The 18,388-nt window shown below is 50.2% G+C and overlaps 1 pseudogene; it reads left to right on the top strand.

The window, feature by feature from the left end:
* Positions 1-16,570: 16,570 nt before the first annotated feature.
* Positions 16,571-17,171, top strand: LOC144285234 (ragulator complex protein LAMTOR5 pseudogene; annotated as a pseudogene).
* Positions 17,172-18,388: the final 1,217 nt, after the last annotated feature.

The raw sequence follows: 18,388 nt of genomic DNA, 5'->3' as shown, positions 1-18,388 counted from the left end.
TCAGTTACAAATCCCAGGGATAATTATGAATTACAGTGCGGTGCAGGCTCTGTGGAGAAGCTGCATGGGCCTGCAGGCATCTCAGTGGAGGATCAGGAAGAGTGCCTGGGGGAAGAAGCCTCTCTGGGGGACTATGAGGCACAGAGCTGTGAGGAAGGGGACATGGTATAGGACACTGAGTCCTGGAGGCTGAGCCTGGGGGCAGAGAGGGAAGGAAAGGAGGCCTCTGGGTGCCGAATAGCAGTAGACTATAATAGGCTGGGTGGGAGGGACCCAGCCAGAGCCCCAGAGCCCCAGAGCCTGCAGGACACTGGACACCGGGGTGACAACCGGAAGGGCCCTGGTTCTCCACGTAAACACTGGTAAACACCGGGGGTAAACGAGGCGGGGATGAAGGGAAATGCCAGGGACAGTACTTGTCCAGGAAGAACTGGCCACTGAGGGAACCCAGTCTGGGCTGAGAATCCAGTGATGGAGGAGAAAGAGGCTCTTTTCACCCAAAGCAGGCATTTCATTCAATTCACCAAAGCCTTCTGGCTGTCTGTGGTCCTCACCGGGCCGCCAGCCCCTGTTCTGGGCCTGCTCCTCTGTCCAACCCTGTGGCCCCAGCGGAGAATAAGTGGGAAGAGGGGCAGACTCAGCAGGTGCAGCTGCAGTGTCCACTGCCTCCGGAAAGAAGGTGCCTCCTGCCATTTGCCACTGGGGATCACTTCCAACAGAGAAAGCATTTCTCCCACTTGAGTCAAAGTTACATCTCCCTCCCCCTCTTTCTCATTACAATAAGTAGCACAGAGTTGCTGTAAGAAAAAGTCAAGAATCACAAAATTCAACAGGTCCAGAACCCTGGTACCCTCTGGGCTTCTCTCTACCTCTTACCCCTGTGTCTAGTCCGCAGCCATTCCTGGTGGCTCCACCTTCGGAATGGATCCTGACCCCAACACTGGCTACCACCTCCACCCTACTCTGGCCCAAGCCTCTACCATGGGTCATCTGGACCGAGCAGTAGCCTCCTGCTGGCCTCCAGACTGAAGCCCTTCCTCAGGCTCCTCACTCAGCAGCAAGCAGAGACATGTCATTGAGGGAGTGGGGACCAGGGCACACACCTCTGCCCCAAAGCTTCCAGATACCTTTCCTCTCACTCAGAGCAAAAGCCAAAGAACTCCTCTGCCCACAAGATGCTGTACGACTTGCCCTCCTTACTGTTCCCACTCCTCCTTCTCTACCCACCTTCTCACCAGCACCCCCTTTCTGCTCTTTGAACCCATGACCCCTTTGCACCTGCTGCTTTGAACATCCCCTTCCTATATCTGAAGGGCTAGCACAAGTCATTCCCCAAATGTCACCCGTTCAGGAAGGCTTCCTTCAGGATCCCTTTTAAATAGTCCCTTCCTGGGCCGAGGGGAGAGGGGGAATGGGGAGTTAGTATTTAATGGGCAGAGAGTTCCAGTTTAGCAAGATGAAAGAGTTCTGGAGATGGGTGGCTGTGGTGGTTGCACAGCAATATGAATGTACTTAATGCCAATGAATGGTACACTTAAAAATGCTAAGATGGTCAAGTTTATATGTATTTACCACAATTAAAAATTAAGAAAATTCAACCACATATGTAAGCATAGCAGATGATGCTCTTCTGGGTGGGACTCACAGATAACCCAGACTCCAGCCTACGGGCAGGTATCTTCATTCTTTAGGGCTCTGACATCAAAGCAGGTAGATGGTTTAAATGCTATTCTCAATGACTAAGTAATGCAGTGACTATCAGAGGGGAGGGCAATCTCAGCATTCACCACCATGGAGGTAATTATAATAAAGGAAGGTCCAACAACAAAAAAATAGTCCCTTCCCATCACTCTTTACCTCTTTGCTCTGCTTCATGTTTCCCTCTAGCCCCATTGACTTTTTATATACTTGTCTCCAGGTCTGTGATCTGCTCCCTGGCCATTGAGCATGAGTCCCATGGGCATAGAAACTTGGCTTGCTCACAGTGGCATCTGCATCACTCAGTAGGCTGGTTGTTCACAGGATGACTGAGGCTAGACCAAACACTGACCTTCCACCACTTTCCTTTTCTCCTTCTCCATCCTGGCAATCAGAGCAGGGAATGAGGTGGCTTCTCCAGCTTCATTCATGCATCCCTCTATCCATCCATCCATCCATCCATCCATCCATCCATCCAATGCATATTCATTAACACCTACTCTGTACTGGTTGTTCTCTCTTTTAAGAGCGAGGCCAGATCTTATTTCTTGCATCATTTCTGGCCCTCCCACTTACCCTGGCTAGCCCAACTCTTGGCACACAACACATCAGTGCCATAGGGTGGAAAGTGCCCCATGCCCCAGCAGGCAAACTCTCTTTCCCATTGGGAGCTTGTCACTTTGGCTGCACAGATGATCCTAACTGTGAGGGCCTCCAATTCCTGCCATCCTGTGTGAATGACGTAAGGAAGTAGAGGTGAGAGAGAATGGACACCTGCAGAGCTTGTGGGAGAGTGATCATGAATTTCCATTTTCTAAGGGTAATCTGTCCAACTGATTGAGATATGATTTTATTTCCCTTCTCCTTGGCCCTGGTGACACAGGAGATATTTAGAACAGCAATAACAACAAGGTTTGACTTCATCTGAGGGCACCAGCTCCAACCCACAGTGAAGGACGAAGATGTAGGGAGATGGAGGCCCTTGGGAGGCCCTGCCTAGCCACCTCCTGGTGAAAATGCACAGGCTAGGGAGCCCAAAGTTGCCCTATGTGTTGGATGTCACTTGTCCTTTACAGACACACTAAAATGGTCTAAAGACTGGGGAACAGGCTGGGTTTTGGGCTCCTTCCTCTTAACATCTCAGCCAGATGAATAAATGATTTTAATAAAACAACAATGAGACCCAGTAATTTCACTCCTGAGTAATAACAGATGAAGAATGTCCAAAGGAGCTTTATTTCGGTGTCTCTAGTAATTTTTTATTATATTCTGGGTATTGTAATGATACATTATAGAACCATTGGATTCCATTATCTTAGGAGGGTGATCGATTCCTTTTGGAGCAGGCAGGTTTTTTTTTTTTTTTTAAGATTTTATTTATTTATTCATGAGAGAGAGAGAGAGAGAGAGAGAGAGAGAGAGGCAGAGACATAGGCAGGGAGAAGCAGGCTCCATGCAGGGAGCCCGATGTGGGACTCGATCCTGGGACTCCAGGATCACAACCTGAGCCAAAGGCAGGCGCTCAACTGCTGAGCCACCCAGGCATCTCGGAGCAGACAGTTTAATTACTGGCTGATCAACTTGGACGTACCCATGCTTGGTTTTATGTATTGTTAGAGTAGATCTCTGGATAGACCAAAGTGCCTTTCAAACCCCTTTCACTTGACAGGACTTAAACTCCAAATTTCACCCCCTCCTCATGGATCTTATCATGGCTTGGTTTTAGGAATTGCTAGGGCACGCAGGCTTCCTTGAGGGCATAGTTCTTACTCCTGAGGGCCTACTCCTCTTCTGATATCAAAGCTGGATGCCCATGATGTTAACTAGGTCTCTCGTCTCTGGCAGGACTGGACTCCCAATATCCTCCAGCACTGCTTGACTTTCAGTATCTCTGTTTCATTCCTCAACCCATAGCAGCTGATCTCTGGAAAAACCCAAGTAGTCCTGTCCTGGGCATGTGCAGCCCAGATTTGGACTAACTACTTGCTTAGAAACCCACCCCTGTGCAGTACTCTCTTCTCTTGCCCCGCAGATTCCAGCTGCTCTAGGAACTCCAAATCCTGACCTCTGCCTCCCCAGCTCGGTGGGATGCCTCTAGTCAGCTGGGACCCATGCTTTCTGATCTGTGTTTAGGAAACTGGCCCCAGGCAGAGAGCTAGGTGACTGTGGGGCTCACCTCACGGGTTTCCCTTCTCACAGGGATTACAGTCTCACATTGCCTGAAAACAGCTGCCTCATACATTTTGTGCAGTTTCCTGGATATTTATGGTGGGAGAGCTAGTTGTGTGCCCATTACTCTACCATGGCCAGTAGCAGATGTTTATTAGAAGCCGGATTTATTTGCTTCTTAAATACAGTTTTTATTTTGGAATAATTTCAGGTCTACATAAAAGTTGCAGAGGAGAGGGCAGAGAGCTTCTCTAATGCTCTTCCTCTAGTTTCTCTGCCATTAACATCTTTTATATAACCATAGCACGTTTGTCAAACCAACATATTACTATTAGTACATGATTACTCATTAAACTGCAGACTTTACTCTGATTTCTCCAGTTTTTCCATTGTCTCCTTTTTTTTTTTTCCATTGTCTCCTTTTATTGTTCTAGAATCCAGTCAAGAATCCCACAGACTAGCAGCTCTGTATTAATAGCCAGAAATTGGACACAACCCAAATATCCATCAGTAGAGGACGGGGCAATAAATGGTGGATTCACCTACTGAAACACTATGTAGCAGTGAAAAGAAACGAGTTGCCAACACCAGCAACAACATGGATAAATCTCATAGATGCAGTGTTAAGAGGAGCCTAAAGCTAAGACACAGCATGGTTCCATTTCGGGAAGTTCTAATTGATGATGACAGAGGTCAGAATAGTTGTCACCGTTTGTGGCAACAGATCCTAGAGTGATCTCCCTGTAATTCCTACCCTCTGGTGTTTATACATGGTGCAGTCCCCTCCCCTTGACTGTGGCTGGGACCAGTCAGTTGCTTTTAGGCCACAGCACATGACTAAGGTGAAGGAGTTTTACAGGTGTAATGAAGGTCCCATATCTGTTTGATTTTCATTTCATCCGGAGGGTAGACAAGACTTCATCACCCAGAATCCTTAAAAAGAGAGACTCTCCTGCTGGCTGGCAGGAGCAAGCTTCTGTGGTGTGAACTGCCTGTGAGAAGGGCCATGTGGCCAAAGCAGCCCCCGGCAGACGGCCAGCAAGACAACCGGGACCCGGGTCCTACCACTGCAAACACCCAAATCCTGCCAGCAGCCATGAGATCTTGGAAGACAGCCCTGAGCTCCAGAAAGGAATGCAGGCCAGCTGACGCCTTGGCTAAAGCCTTGAGAGACCCTGAGTGGAGGACCCAGCAAGCCGTGCCCAGACTCCTGATTCACAGAGACTGTGGGATCCTACATGGATATTGTTTAAAGCTGTTAGGTTTGTGGTCATTTGTTACACAGCGGGAGGTGACTAACAGAGGGACAGTGACTGGGAGGGGGCAAGGAGGGGGCTTCTGGAATGCTGGAAATGTTCTCTATCTGGATTTGGGTGGTGGTATTAAATAGTAAAAAGTCATCAAGCTTCACATTTAAGCTTTATGCAGTTCACTGAAAGTTACATCCAAATTAAAAAAATTTGTTTTATTTATTTCTTCTTTAAAGATTTTATCTATTGATTTGAGAGAGAGAGAATGAGCATGAGTGGGGGCAGAGGCAGAGGGAAAAGAAGAAGGAGAAGCAGATGTGGGGCTCAATTCCAGAATGCTCAGATCATGACCCGAGCTGAAGGAAGACACCCAGCTGAATGAGCCACCCAGGCACCTCTAAAATGTTTTAATTAAAAAAATTTCAGTGGCGAGCACTATGGATCACTAGCCCTGATTTTCTATCCAAGTCACATGAGGACTGAAGAAAATTTGGGCTCAGGGCCCTCCAGCTCTTGGTAACCTTCCTCCCTAAATAAAGGCTGGTCTTCTTTCCGGGGAGCGACAGGGTCTGAGCACAGGATAGCTTGATGCCTCTGACTTCTGCTCTCAGTGGCCTATTATGGTTGAGCCAGAAGACAGTCCTAAAAGTCTGGTTTTTACTGGCCGTGAGTCAGAGGCAGGAAGCTCTACCCTGGTGATATAGTGAGTCCACAGGGGTAGAGCTTCAAGGCTCTGGGAGAGGGGCCAGTGACATCCCAAATACCATGATTGCCACCTTTGCTCACAGGAGAAGACAAAAGAGCTGAGCAGGACGAAGGCCCCATGGGGAAACCAGAAACCTCCTTGAACTTGCTCTATGAACTTGAGGAGCACCCCAGCCTCAGTTTCCTTATCTGAAACCAAGGCAGCTGGGCTCCTTAATCCCATCTCTTGCAGGCTAATGCCTAAGACATTTCAGTGGAGCATTGCACAAGCCCAGAGATGTCCCAAGCCTGTGTGTACACACGGACCCCAGCTTGGTGGCTGTCGCAGTGGGGCTTCCGGGGAAGGGGCTCCTTCTCTGTTGTCCTGACTGGCCCACATGGGGCTGTTTTTCACAGTATCATTGATCTAGCTAAACCAGGGAGATGCATTATGTCTCCGCCCAGGGTCAGGGGTTGGGCAGCTCCACTGGTAAATCGCCCAGGGGCAGTGTTTTAAAGCCCTGCTCTGTGTTTTGGCTCCTTGGGGCTGGGCTTGGGAGTGAGGCTGGGGGCAGGCTGCTGAAGCCTGATATGGCTCTGGAGGGGGAGGAGGGGGCTGGCAGGGCAAAGGGCTGCAGCCAAGGGAGGGACAAAGAGATGGATGGGAAACTGCCATGACCTTGTGACCTCAGAGATGGCTTTAAACCATGGCCTTAACATGCCCTAGGAAATCTGGGGGGTGGATCTGGCTCCCCTGGGGATAGCAGGGCCAGGGGCATGGGGAGGAGGAGAAGGGGATGCCAGGCTTAGGGGCCCGGCATCCCTGGCCAGTCTGGGTTTCTCTGCTCTCCTTTGTTGTTGTCATGCAATGACGCCACAGACTTCATGGTTTGCGTGGAACTGTCTATGTGTCACCCTGCTGGAGCAGCCTCTGAGGGGCAGGGCTCATGGGCGTAGACTTGGCCCAGGTGGCCCAGCTTGGTGGTGGCAGAGCTTTTGAGGAGCTGCAAATAGGTCAGTCTGGCTCAGGGACAAAACTCAAGGGGGTCTGGACAGGTCGTGAGGGGGGCCCATGGGTGGCAAGGAGCGCCTCCAGCCTCAAGGAGCCACAGGAGGGTTATGGCTCATGCTGGGGAGGGGACGACAGGATGCAGTCTGTGTTCTGGAAATCTCACCTTGCCATGGTCACTGTGGGGTTGAAGGGGAGACAGGTGTTTCAGGAGGTGACTGGGTTTGACTTTCCCTCCCAGCACTGCTCCCTGGTCCCCCGTATTCACCCCGCCGTTCCTGGAGTCTGACAGCCCTGGGTTCGAATCCCCGCTTGATGTGTGGATGTGTGTGGGGGGGTGCATTTGCCTCTCTGAGTATTGAAGGTTTAGCAGCCCCTGGGGTCAAGCAGTGAGTATGGTCCTTATGATTATCTCACGTCCCTTCTGGTGGCCCCAGCCTCCCCTTCCTCGGGGTTCCTCCAGCTCCGATGACATGCCTGGTGCCCAACACAGACGGGCCACGGTGCCATCTGCCCCTCTGCTCCCCCAGTGGCATCAGCTGTCCCTGCTGGACCCCGCACAGCCCCCCAGGGCCAAGTTGCATCCAGAGGGGGCCTGGCCTGGCTTCCAGCCTGGGCTTTGCTTCACTGGCCCTGTGCCCCAGGGGGCGCCCCTTGTTCTCTCTGGGCCTCCCTGTCTATACATTGATTGGTGTTTCCCAAAAGCCACAAGTACACCTGGTGGTGCACAAGCAGGTTCAGGATTTTACGTCTTATAAGTAACATCGTACTGCCTTGTGATAAACGATATTGTCCTTTTAATTCTCTCCTGTCCCTTGCCATTGTGCCAGGAAACCTTGGGTTGGTGTCGATTTGTCTTTAGCACCTGCCACACAGGGTCTCGTGGGCATTAGAAATAATCCCCAAGGAGGCACTCTGTGGACACCACGGTTGCTATTGTCAGCGGTGACCAGGGCTCCTCAGCAGGGGCGACAGAGGCCCGGCTGGCAAGGGCCACCCCCACGCACCCAGGGAAGAGTCTGTGCAGGGAACAGCAGCCCTTGTGGCACGTCCGCTTTCTGATCACATTCCCTCCAGCCCGCCCAGGGGCAGCTAAGGGCACAGATCTTCCTTGAAGCTGCCCTCCTTACCAGTTTATATCCCCCCTCGCTGGTGTTTCCCAGGACCCAAGAAAGGGAGCAGGGAGCAGGCCCACGAGATCCGGTTACAGGTGCCCCGGCCTCACCTGCCTCCTCTCTCCCACAGGACAGGGACTGTACAAAGGGCCTGTCACTGACCACTGTGATTGAGTGACCAAATTGCAGGGGTGGTGAGGAGGGATGGGGATCCCTGTGTAGTCTTCTTGTCTTCCTCTGAGGCCGGGCTTTGACCAGCTGCTCCCCCAGGGCACCCTTTTGTCCCTGGCCTCTCTGCATCTGTAGCCGCAGGACTCTGGGCGGCTGCTGTATGGCTCCATGTGCCTGCCCAGACGGCCCGCTTCCCAGCAATCTGGCCCAGGACACAGATAAAGCCGCCTTTCAGAGCTCCCCCTCAGGCCACTGCAGGGGACCTGGGGAGGAGGGCTGGGGTCCTCAGTGCTGTCAGACAAAGCTGCCTTGTTGGGAGGCCTCAGAAGAAGCAGGGACCCCACTCCCTGGTGTGACTCTTCCCCTCAGGGGCTGTCCGGAGCACATGGGGCCAGCTGCTCCCAGGAGCAGGGCCATCAGCCTCACTGAGCCCCAGGCACATGAGGGAGCAGTTGGGGGTACCAAGGGGCCTGGGTCCCTAAAAGCTGGACTCCTGGGTTTAGGAATGCCTTGGTTGCCTCTTTACCTGGCTCTTCTTGGCCACAGAAGATAAACATTGTTTCCCAATGCTCTTAAAATAAGCCCAAGGCCCATGAGGCCTTATGTGACCTGCCTGTTCCCACCTTCCTAGACCCTCCATGTCTCTCCCACTCTCTCCTGAGCCCACTCAACCCCTTTGGTTCATCAAACCTCGGCTCTTAACCAAGCTGTTCCCTCTGCCTGGAATGCCCTTCCCTGCACTTTTCACATGGCCCCCCTCAGAGGCTCCCTGACACCCCCAAATGACTCCCTACCTCATCTCTGTTTACTCCCCTACCACGTGTTCTCTGGTACATGGGGGAGCCTGTGTTTCCTTCGCTTCTGGGTCCCCAGCACCCGAGCAGGGCAGGATACACAAGATATGCATGATGAATAAGCATCTCTGTTTCCCCAGGGCTGGTCACCTAGCAAGAGGGAGGAGGAGCTGTCAAGTTAATCTGTCACCCTACCCCACTCCTACCCCAAGAATGGGGGGGCTGACCCCTACCTCTGTTTTATCACCCACCCCCCATCCTCTGAGTGATACCAAAGAGTGGGGAGCTGCCTCTGTCGGGGCCATGGCCCTGGACATCTGTCTTCATGAACAGGCCTGGCGGGGATGGAGCAAGGCCCGGGGCAAGACCAGTGTAGACCAGCAGGAGCTGGGGGCGGGAGCTGTGCCCGGGAACGTGGACAGAAATAAATGATTGCACCAGGGATAAACAGCTGGGCTGTGGGAGGCAAGGTGGGGGGCAGAGTGCACACAGGGATTTCTCAAACCTCAGGCAGGAGTCAGGTCAGCCAGGGTCCCAGATGGAAAGGCCTCCTGTTGCCCCACCGCTTCATTACCGTCTTAACTGAGTGGCCGGCTGGGTCCCTGGGAGCCCGGGGCGGGGTGGGGTGGGGGGGGGTGGGGTCTGGGGTGGCTAGTGCCGTGATTAGTCACAATTGGCGCCCTCCACCTCCAAGGGCCGGGGTGTGGGGGAAGGGCTGGGTGAGGGAGCCAGGCACCTGGATGCTGGTGGAATCGTGATGACAGATAAAAATGGACAACAGTGCTCTCTCGCTCTCTCTCTCTCTTTTTAATTTTATTTATTTATTCATGAGAGACACAGAGAGAGAGGCAGAGACACAGGCAGAGGGAGAAGCAGGCTCCATGCAGGGAGCCCCATGTGGGACTCGATCCCAGGACTCTGGGATCACGCCCTGGGCCGAAGGCAGGCGCTAAAATGCTGAGCCACCCAGGCAACCCTGGGACAACAGTTCTCATTTGCTGAAGAGTTACCAGGTGTCTGGCCTGTTTTAAGCTCTGTAATTCATTCCTCAGGGCAGCACCTATAGGATAAGTGCTATCGTGGGCCTATTTTTCAGATGAGCAAATTGAGGCTCAGAGAGGTCTGCCTGGGTTCTTACAACCGCTGTGCTCGCTGGTGTTACTGTGGCCCAGGGCATGATCCCGAGGTCCTGGGATTGAGTCCTGGCATCAGGCTCCCTGCAGGGACCCTGCTTCTCCCTCTGCCTGTGTGTCTGCCTCTCTCTTTCTCTGTGTCTCTTTCATGAATAAATAAATAAAATCTTAAAAAAAAACAAAAAAGCCCTATGGCTTGGCCTTACCAAGCTCTCCAGGCTATCACTAGCAGGGACCCCTGTGGGCTTTTGCAGCCTCACAAATGTAAAAAGGACATTTGAAAAGAAAGGGAACCTACCTGGGAGTTGTCAAAATCCTGTGTTTTTTTTTTTTTGTTTTTGTTTTTGTTTTTTAACATTTGGGGAAACTAAAGGCCCAGAAGGTGAAGGCATCCACCTAAGGTCACACAGCAAATTAGTGGTAGGGTCAGTTCAACAAATTGCCATGACATCAAGTACTTGGGGTAACAGGTGTCTGGGATTCCACCATCTGAGGATCAGTACTCGCTGCCAAGTTCCCGGGGGCACACATGAAGCCATTAAAATAAAGGGCTTTGTATTAGCTGGGCTGATGTGCCCCAGGGCCTGGCAGAAAGTGGCTGCTCAGTTAATAGCTTTGAAACATGCACTGAGCACCCTCCACAGCAGTGGGCAAGATAGATGCGGTCCTTGCAGTCTGAGACCTCGCAGCCTGACACCTCCATGGCTTGTGGGTCAAGTCCAGATTGGTGATGAAATGAGTAGAGCTGGCTGAGTGTGAGACATTAAGGAATGGCAGGGACTCTGGCCAACATTAAAGGCATTTGAAATCCAATGTTTTCGAGAAGCATTGAGCCAGCCAATAGAAAACCTCAATGTACCTAAGGACCAAGTACGGTCTATGGCCATGAGTTTGCCACGACCAGCATCCATCATCCTGGATGAGGAGTCTGGAGACCAGAATTTAGTTCTGGCCTTCTTCTGAGCGTGTGACCTTGGACAAATCACTGACTCAGTATCCTCGCCTATGCTCTAGAGGGTGGGTCAGATTCACCTCTGAGGCTTTGTGCCAGGAAGCTGCTGGGAAGCCGGGATGGACACTGCGGTATGGCTGCTGTGGCTTTAAAAGTGTCCTGGCAGCAGAGAGCCGTAGGCCACCTGCGGAGCCCTCCACAGCTGGGAAGATTAGTCTCTTCCACAAGACAACACCCATTACCATGTTCCAATAGCCATCACTTCCGCTAGGAGAGCCGCAGATGAGATATCGATTGTGCTGACCCCAGGCGAGCCCTTTCCCCAGCCTGAGAGGCGTGCAGATCAGCTCAGGCCTGGGCCTTGGCTGCCAGCTCCTCCCTGCAGCTGCCTGGGGCCCTGAGAGCCAGGTGAGGCCGATGGAGTCCCCGCCAGGTGGGCCTGTGGGCTGGCCAGCGCCTGGGCCCTGAGCCTTTATTCCATGTGCTTGCTGCTGTCAAGAAAGGGAGTTGGGGAGATGGGCATTTCTCATGAGCAGTCAGGTGCACGTGGGAGAGGATGGTCTGCCTGGAGCCTGGGAGGCGACACCTGGCTGGGGACTGGAGGGGGTGGAGGGGAGTGGGAAGTGAGGCTGCCGCCGGGGGAGGACAATCTGATGCCAGTGTTTAGGCTGGTGATGCAAGCTTTGGGGCAGGACAAGACATGATCTCAACCTCACCTTTGTCACTTGAGACTTGGTCTCCGTCCCAGGAAGCCCAGCCTGCTGGCAGCTCCTCACGTCAGCTCCTTTTCCCACAATCCAGGCACTGGAGCATATGAAATGGAAAGGGGGACACCCTTGGGCCTGCACCCCAGGGTCAGGCTCTGTGAGGCAGAGGCTGTGTCTGCCATTACCCCGGCACCCCCAGCATGGCGCCCCCACCGTGGCTGAGGCCACGCACACTGCCCATGCGTGACTGAGTATCTCGGGAGGAATCAGCTGAGAGCAGAGGCAGTTGCAGCCTCCTTTTTTCCTTCATTCTCTCATTCACTCATTCAGGGAATCCCACAGGGCAGGAATGAGCCCCAGCCTAGAGCTCTCAACAGGCAAGCAAGCGGCCCTTTGTGGTCCCTGACACTAGCACTGTGATGGGGTGACCTAGGTGGCTTTGAGCTTGGTCCACTTTCTTGTGTGCCCAACACATCTTCATAAATTTTTGAAAAGAAGCAAGGTGTTCTCCTTTTTTTCCCCCTGCCCCAATCCTATGATTTCTAAGTCTCATGATGTTACCCAGGAGCCTTCTGGGCCCTGGAAATATTCCCTATCTCATTCTGACTGGTGGTTACACAGGCGGATACACTTCATCCAAGCTGTCCATCAAAGATTTAGGCACTTTACCGTGTGTGTGTGTGTGTGTGTGTGTGTGTGTGTGTGTATGCATTAGCGTGGGCGTATATTGTGCCTCAACAAAAACCAACCCCATCTTCTGCCTTTGAATAGGAATGCTTTACTCCTTCTAAGAGCAGGGGCCCTGGAAGGTGGGCCTGACTGGCTGGTGGCTCAGACCTCTCCTTGCCTCCCCAGTCCCAGAAGATGAAAGGGGTCTGGGGTCTTTGCTCAACACTGAGGCCCAGGATCCCAGCACCTGACTTCTCAGGATCCCCTACACCAGAAACCCTCCTTTACCCAGCCAGGAGCTAGAGAAAGGAGAGGGGGTGGATTTAGCAACAGTAATAAAATAGTAACTAAGATGGGATAGGAGAATTCATTTATTTAACATAATTTCACTGAGAACCTTTCATCTGTGAAATCCTGTGCTGAGTGCCTGGTGGTAGAGTGATGGACACAGTACACACACTCACTGCTCTCAGGGTACCTGTGGTCTGCAAGGTAGATGGGACCCGTCCCAGGAATATCTAGGGCTGAGCATTTAGGGAAAGCTGGAGTCTGTGCCCCTCAATCCTGAAGGATAAGAAAGTGGCATTTGTCAGGGCCCAGGGCTCATCAGCTCAGAGGCAGTGGCTGCTGGTAAGTAAAATGCAAGTCAAATAGTCACAGGCCAAACACAGGGGAGTGCCTGTTACCTTGTAGGCATGCTACATGGGCTGACAACCATGATTGGAAGCCAGGAACCCTGAGGTCCAGGATTGCTGCTGTGTAATAAAGTGTCCCTGCCAGGTGGGCACTATTATTATCTTAGTTTTATAGCTGAGGACACTGAGGCCAATGAGAAATACTAAAGGAGTCACGCCAGGTCACTGCTTAGGAAGTGCCAGAGGCAAGATTCGAACTCAGATCTGAGCAGCCTCATCTGTAAAACAAGGGTTCTCCTTCCCCCTCTTTTTCTCACTATGATTGTGAAGGTCCCATGAAATAAAGGAGGAGAAAGGGCCTTTTGAGTTCAAAAGGGTGCACATAAAGGGCAGTTTTTTTATTTGCAGTGACCAGTTTCCATGATGCTGCAGCACCTCCCATGTGGAGCAAGGATGGAGACCAGGCTCAGCCTTTGGGAGTCCTCTAATATCCCCAGGAAGAAGGACCCATTATGAACCCATCTTACACATGTATAAACCAAAGCTCAGGAGGGAGAAGTACTTACCCAAGTTCTCTTGGGGGACAGAGGAGTAGCCATGATATAGTATGGGTAGCCTAAGTGTGGCCCCTGAGCTGCTCCCATGCACCCATCCCATCGGCCTTGCCCACAGCTGCCTCGTGGGAGTCCTCTGTTCCACTCTGGGGTGGACACCTTCCTCCCCCAGCCAGAAGCTGGTTCCAGTCAGCACCTTCCTAGACCATGCTCTTCCCCATTCTTTATCTAACGCTGGCCATCTTTCCTCCTCGTATTAAAAACATTATTTGTGTTTTTTTTAAGATTTTATTTATTGGGCAGCCCCAGTGGCGCAGTGGTTTGGCGCCGCCTGCAGCTGATCCTGGGGTCCCAGGACCGAGTCCCACGTCGAGCTCCCTGCATGGAGCCTGCTTCTCCCTCTGCCTGTGTCTCTGCCTCTTTCTCTCTGTGTCTATGAATAAATAAATAAAATCTTAAAAGAAAAAGATTTTATTTATTTACTTGAGATAGAGCAAGAGGGCTAGAGCAAGAGAACGAGAGCAAGAGAGGGAGTACAGAGGGAGAGGGAGAAGCAAACTCTCCACTGAGCAGAGAACCCAATGTGGGGCCCCATCCCAGGACCCTGGGATCATGACCTGAGCTGAAGGCAGCCGCTTAACTCACTGAGCCATCCAGGTGCCCCCAAAACATTATTTGTTTTTAACAGCTTTAAAGGTTTTTATTTATTTATGAGAGAGAGAGCGAGCATGAGAGGGAGCTTACAAGCAGGGGGGAGGGGTTGAGGAGAAGCAGCTCCTCGCTGAGCAGGGAGCCTGATGTGGGACTTGATCCCAGGACCCAGGGATCATAACCTGAGCTGAAGGCAGATGCTTAACCGACGGAGCCAACCAGATGCCCTGTTTTTAACAGTTAAAAATGTAATTTTATCTTATACAAGATTTACCCACTTCAAGTATATCATGCAAATTCATTATGAAGCCTATCAACAATGTGGAAAATTAATTATGTCAAGGGAAGAAATGAAACAAATATGCAGGTACACAATGTAAACAAATTATGTCACATGCATGAAAACAAATATGTGTGAACAAAAATGACTAGCAGGAAACATAAAAATATTCACCAAAGTATTTTGGTTAACATATGGCTGCAGAAATGAATTTTTTCCCAATTATTTTTCAAAGTTTCTGTAACTTTCAATATCTCTCTACTAGATCACTTTAGCTGAGCCCAGGTAAACAATGCATGGGAGATACTGACAACCCCATCTACCTCTAATATCTATTCGAATTTCCTGATTTTTTAAAGATGTTTTATTTTAGAGAGAGAGAGAAAGGGAGCATAATGGGGGGAAAGGCAGAGGGAGAGAATCTCAAGAATCTCCATCCCACTGAGCATGGAGTCTGATGCAGGACTCAATCCCATGACCCTGAGATCATGACCTGAGCTGAAACCAAGAGTCAGACACTCAACTGACTGACCCACCCAGGCACCCCTTGAATTTCCTGATTGACTTGAGAACTAAGAACATGCCCGGAGAAAGATTTCCAATGTTGGCAATGACCTGATTCAGACAGACCTGGACTTCTACAGTGGTCTGGGGGCAACTTCATGGAAGCCTATAGCCAGGGGGTGAGGGAATCTTAGGTCTCCCAAGGATAAAATCTACCCTAAGAGAAGTAGAGTCACTCCCAATGAGCTAATCTCCACAACAAGGCCTATAGCTGGAGCACAGGTGGTTCTAGTGAGAGCTGGGAGCTGTTGGTTGAAACCATCACCAACCCAGACCACTTGGCCATGCCTACATGCCCACATGGGGCACAGTTGTGTATGAAACGCTAAGAATCCTAACATCTCAGTGTCCAAGTGACCCTTCTCTAGATTCCCTAAGGTGGTGGTTTCCTACCCACTTCTCAGTAGAGTTGGGGTGCATGGTCATGATAGCCGGGGCAGTGGTGGCACGTCAAGGTTGTAGGTAGTGGCTAGAGTGAAGTAACAGGAGTTATGGGAGGTAAGTGAAAGCATGACCTGGGCTGTGGGATGAGGATTGGACTGGAACAAATCTGGCATGCCTAGGCACCATTCCCTATACTTCTAGAGCAGGGAAGGGCCCTGAACTGGGGGGAGAGGGAGTGTGTGTTTCTGAAGATCCTTGGATATAGCTTCTGAGCTAATGAAGGACTATGTAGATATTCATTCATTTGACAAATATTTACTGAGCACCTGTTATGGACCAGGGATGGGTTCAAGCATCTGGGACACAGCTGATCTCTTCTCACATGAACCTCCCTGTCCTGTGAGAGGGACACCCAACAATGCCTAGCATCCAATAAAAAATTATTAGGCACACAAAGCAAATCAATGCATAACAGGCTGGGTGGTGATACGTGATATAGAGCAGAGATAGGCAGAGTAAACAGTATATATAGCAAGTGCCAGGTCAGGGTTCTATAACAAGTGAGCCTTGTGGCTGTCTCAGGGAGGAGGGTCCAGGCAGAGCTGGCCTATTTGGGAAACAGCAAATGAGGCAGTGGGCTGGACAGAGTGAGAGGGAGAGTGGGAGGAGGGGAGGAAGGGAGCTAGTAGGGAGCCAGATCGTGAAGGGATCACAAGCCATAGTAAATGTATCAATGATCTGTGTCTGCATAATAAATAACCCAAACTTAATGCAATAGAACAAATATTCATTCTAATTAGCCCAGAGTTTGTGAGTAGCGTGATTCTCCTGCTGGTCTCGTGTGAGATCATTTGGGCAGCTGCTGTCATTTTAGGCCTGACTCAGGGGTCTCACTTCTGTGTCTGGTAGTTGGTGCTGGCTGTAGTAAAGGACTTTGGTTTTATGCTGAGTGAGATAAGAGCCATGGTGGAGAGAGCAATGATGAGAAACTATGTGATGTATGTTAACTGAAAGGAAAACTGCCAAAATGATTGCAAATTTGATAAAAATTCACAAGTTCAAGCTCGGTGAACCCCAATAGAATAAACGTAAGAAAATCATAACAAGACACCTCCTAATTAGATTGCCAAAAATCAACAATAAAAAGAAATCTTAAAAGTATGCAGAAGGGCGGTGGCGGCGCGGCGGCATGGAGGCCACCCTGGAGCAGCACCTGGAGGACACCATGAAGAACCCCTCCATCGTGGGCGTCCTGTGCACGGACTCGCAAGGACTGAACCTGGGCTGCCGTGGGACCCTGTCTGATGAGCATGCTGGGGTGATATCTGTTCTAGCCCAGCAAGCAGCGAAGCTGACCTCAGACCCCCCTGATATTCCTGTGGTGTGTCTAGAGTCAGATAATGGGAACATTATGATCCAGAAACATGATGGCATCACGGTGGCAGTGCACAAAATGGCCTCTTGACCTCTCATCAGTTCTCCAGCGGCCTGTTGTAGAGGCTCCATCCTACCTACGTTGATTATCTTGTAGAACAACTAAAGTTCCAATAGTTAGGCCATTTATTTAGTGTGCATTGGGCACTTTTCTGTTAATTTTAGAGTAAACTGCTTTTGGACACCTAATGGACTGACTTATCAGAACATTAGTAAGAAAGGATCATGTTTTGAAGCAGCATGTCCAGGTCACTTTGTATGTAGAGTTTTCTTATGTTCAATAAATCTGGTCAGAGGAAAAATAAAAAATAAATAAAAGTATGCAGAAAAAAGAGATTCCATTTAAAGGGACAAAAAATGATAAGTGTTTAGTTACATTGATCAAGAAAAAGCAAGGATACAGATTATACCAAGGTAAGTAATGAAAGAAGTACATCACTATCAATCCTAATACATTAAAAAGATAATTAAGGGGATGCCTGGGTGGCTCAGTGGTTGAGTGTTCACTTTCAGCTCAGAAGTCCCGGTATCGAGACCCCACATTAGGTTCCCTGCATGGAGCCTGCTTCTCCCTCTGCCTATGTCTCTGCCTCTCTCTGTGTCTCTCATGAATAAATAAATAAAATACTTTAAAAAAGATAATTAGGAGGCTTTTTGGAGGTGATGACCTCCCCATGAGAACATGCTCCCCTAGAAGGACCTCCTCCCTCTGTCCCCAGGAGAAGACAAGTGGAAGCATAAGGAGGAGAACCTGGTATGGACCCTCATGGATGTGAAGTGCCCTGGATGATACAAAATCACTACCATCTTTAGCTGTGCACGAATTAGTTTTGTGTGTTGGCTGCTCCACTGCCCTGTGCCAGCTGACAGGAGGAAAAGCAAGGTTTCCAGAAGGATATTCCTTCAGATGGAAGCAGCGCTAAAAGTAACCTGACTCAAGATGAGTGGGAAACTATCCCAATAAACACATTTTGGAGAGAAAAAAGAAAAAGATCATAAGGAAATATCATGAAAGGATTTATGCCAATAAAATTGGTAGCCTAAATGAAATGGGTAACTTCCTCGAAAGACACAAATTACCCAAAGTGACCCAAGAGGAAATGGACAACATGAATGACTCTGTATGAATCAAAGAAACTGAATTTATACTTTAAAAGCTTCCCACTCAGAAAATTCCAGGCCCAAGATAACTTCACTGGTCAAATTCTATCAAACATTTAAGAAAGAAACATTACCAATCCTACATGAAGATAAATACAGAACATTCTTTTCTTATTTTTAATCCTTTTTAAAAAGGTCTTATTTATTTATTTGGGAGAGAGAGAGAGACAGAGAGAGTGCAAACGCACAAGTGAGGGGAAGGGAAGAGGGGCAGAGAAAAGCAGACTCCCCACTGAGCAGGGAGCCTGATGAGGGGCTCAATTCCAGGATCCCAGGATCATGATCTGAGCTGCAGGCATATGCTTAACCAACTGAGCTACCCAGGCACCCCTTATTTTTAACCTTTTAAAAATATTTGACAACAGCAACAAACT

The sequence above is a fragment of the Canis aureus genome, chromosome 16, assembly GCF_053574225.1.
Source record: "Canis aureus isolate CA01 chromosome 16, VMU_Caureus_v.1.0, whole genome shotgun sequence".
Taxonomy (NCBI): Eukaryota; Metazoa; Chordata; class Mammalia; order Carnivora; family Canidae; genus Canis; species Canis aureus.
The sequence above is the reverse complement of the archived record's forward strand: the minus strand, read 5'-3'. Positions and strand labels throughout refer to the sequence as shown.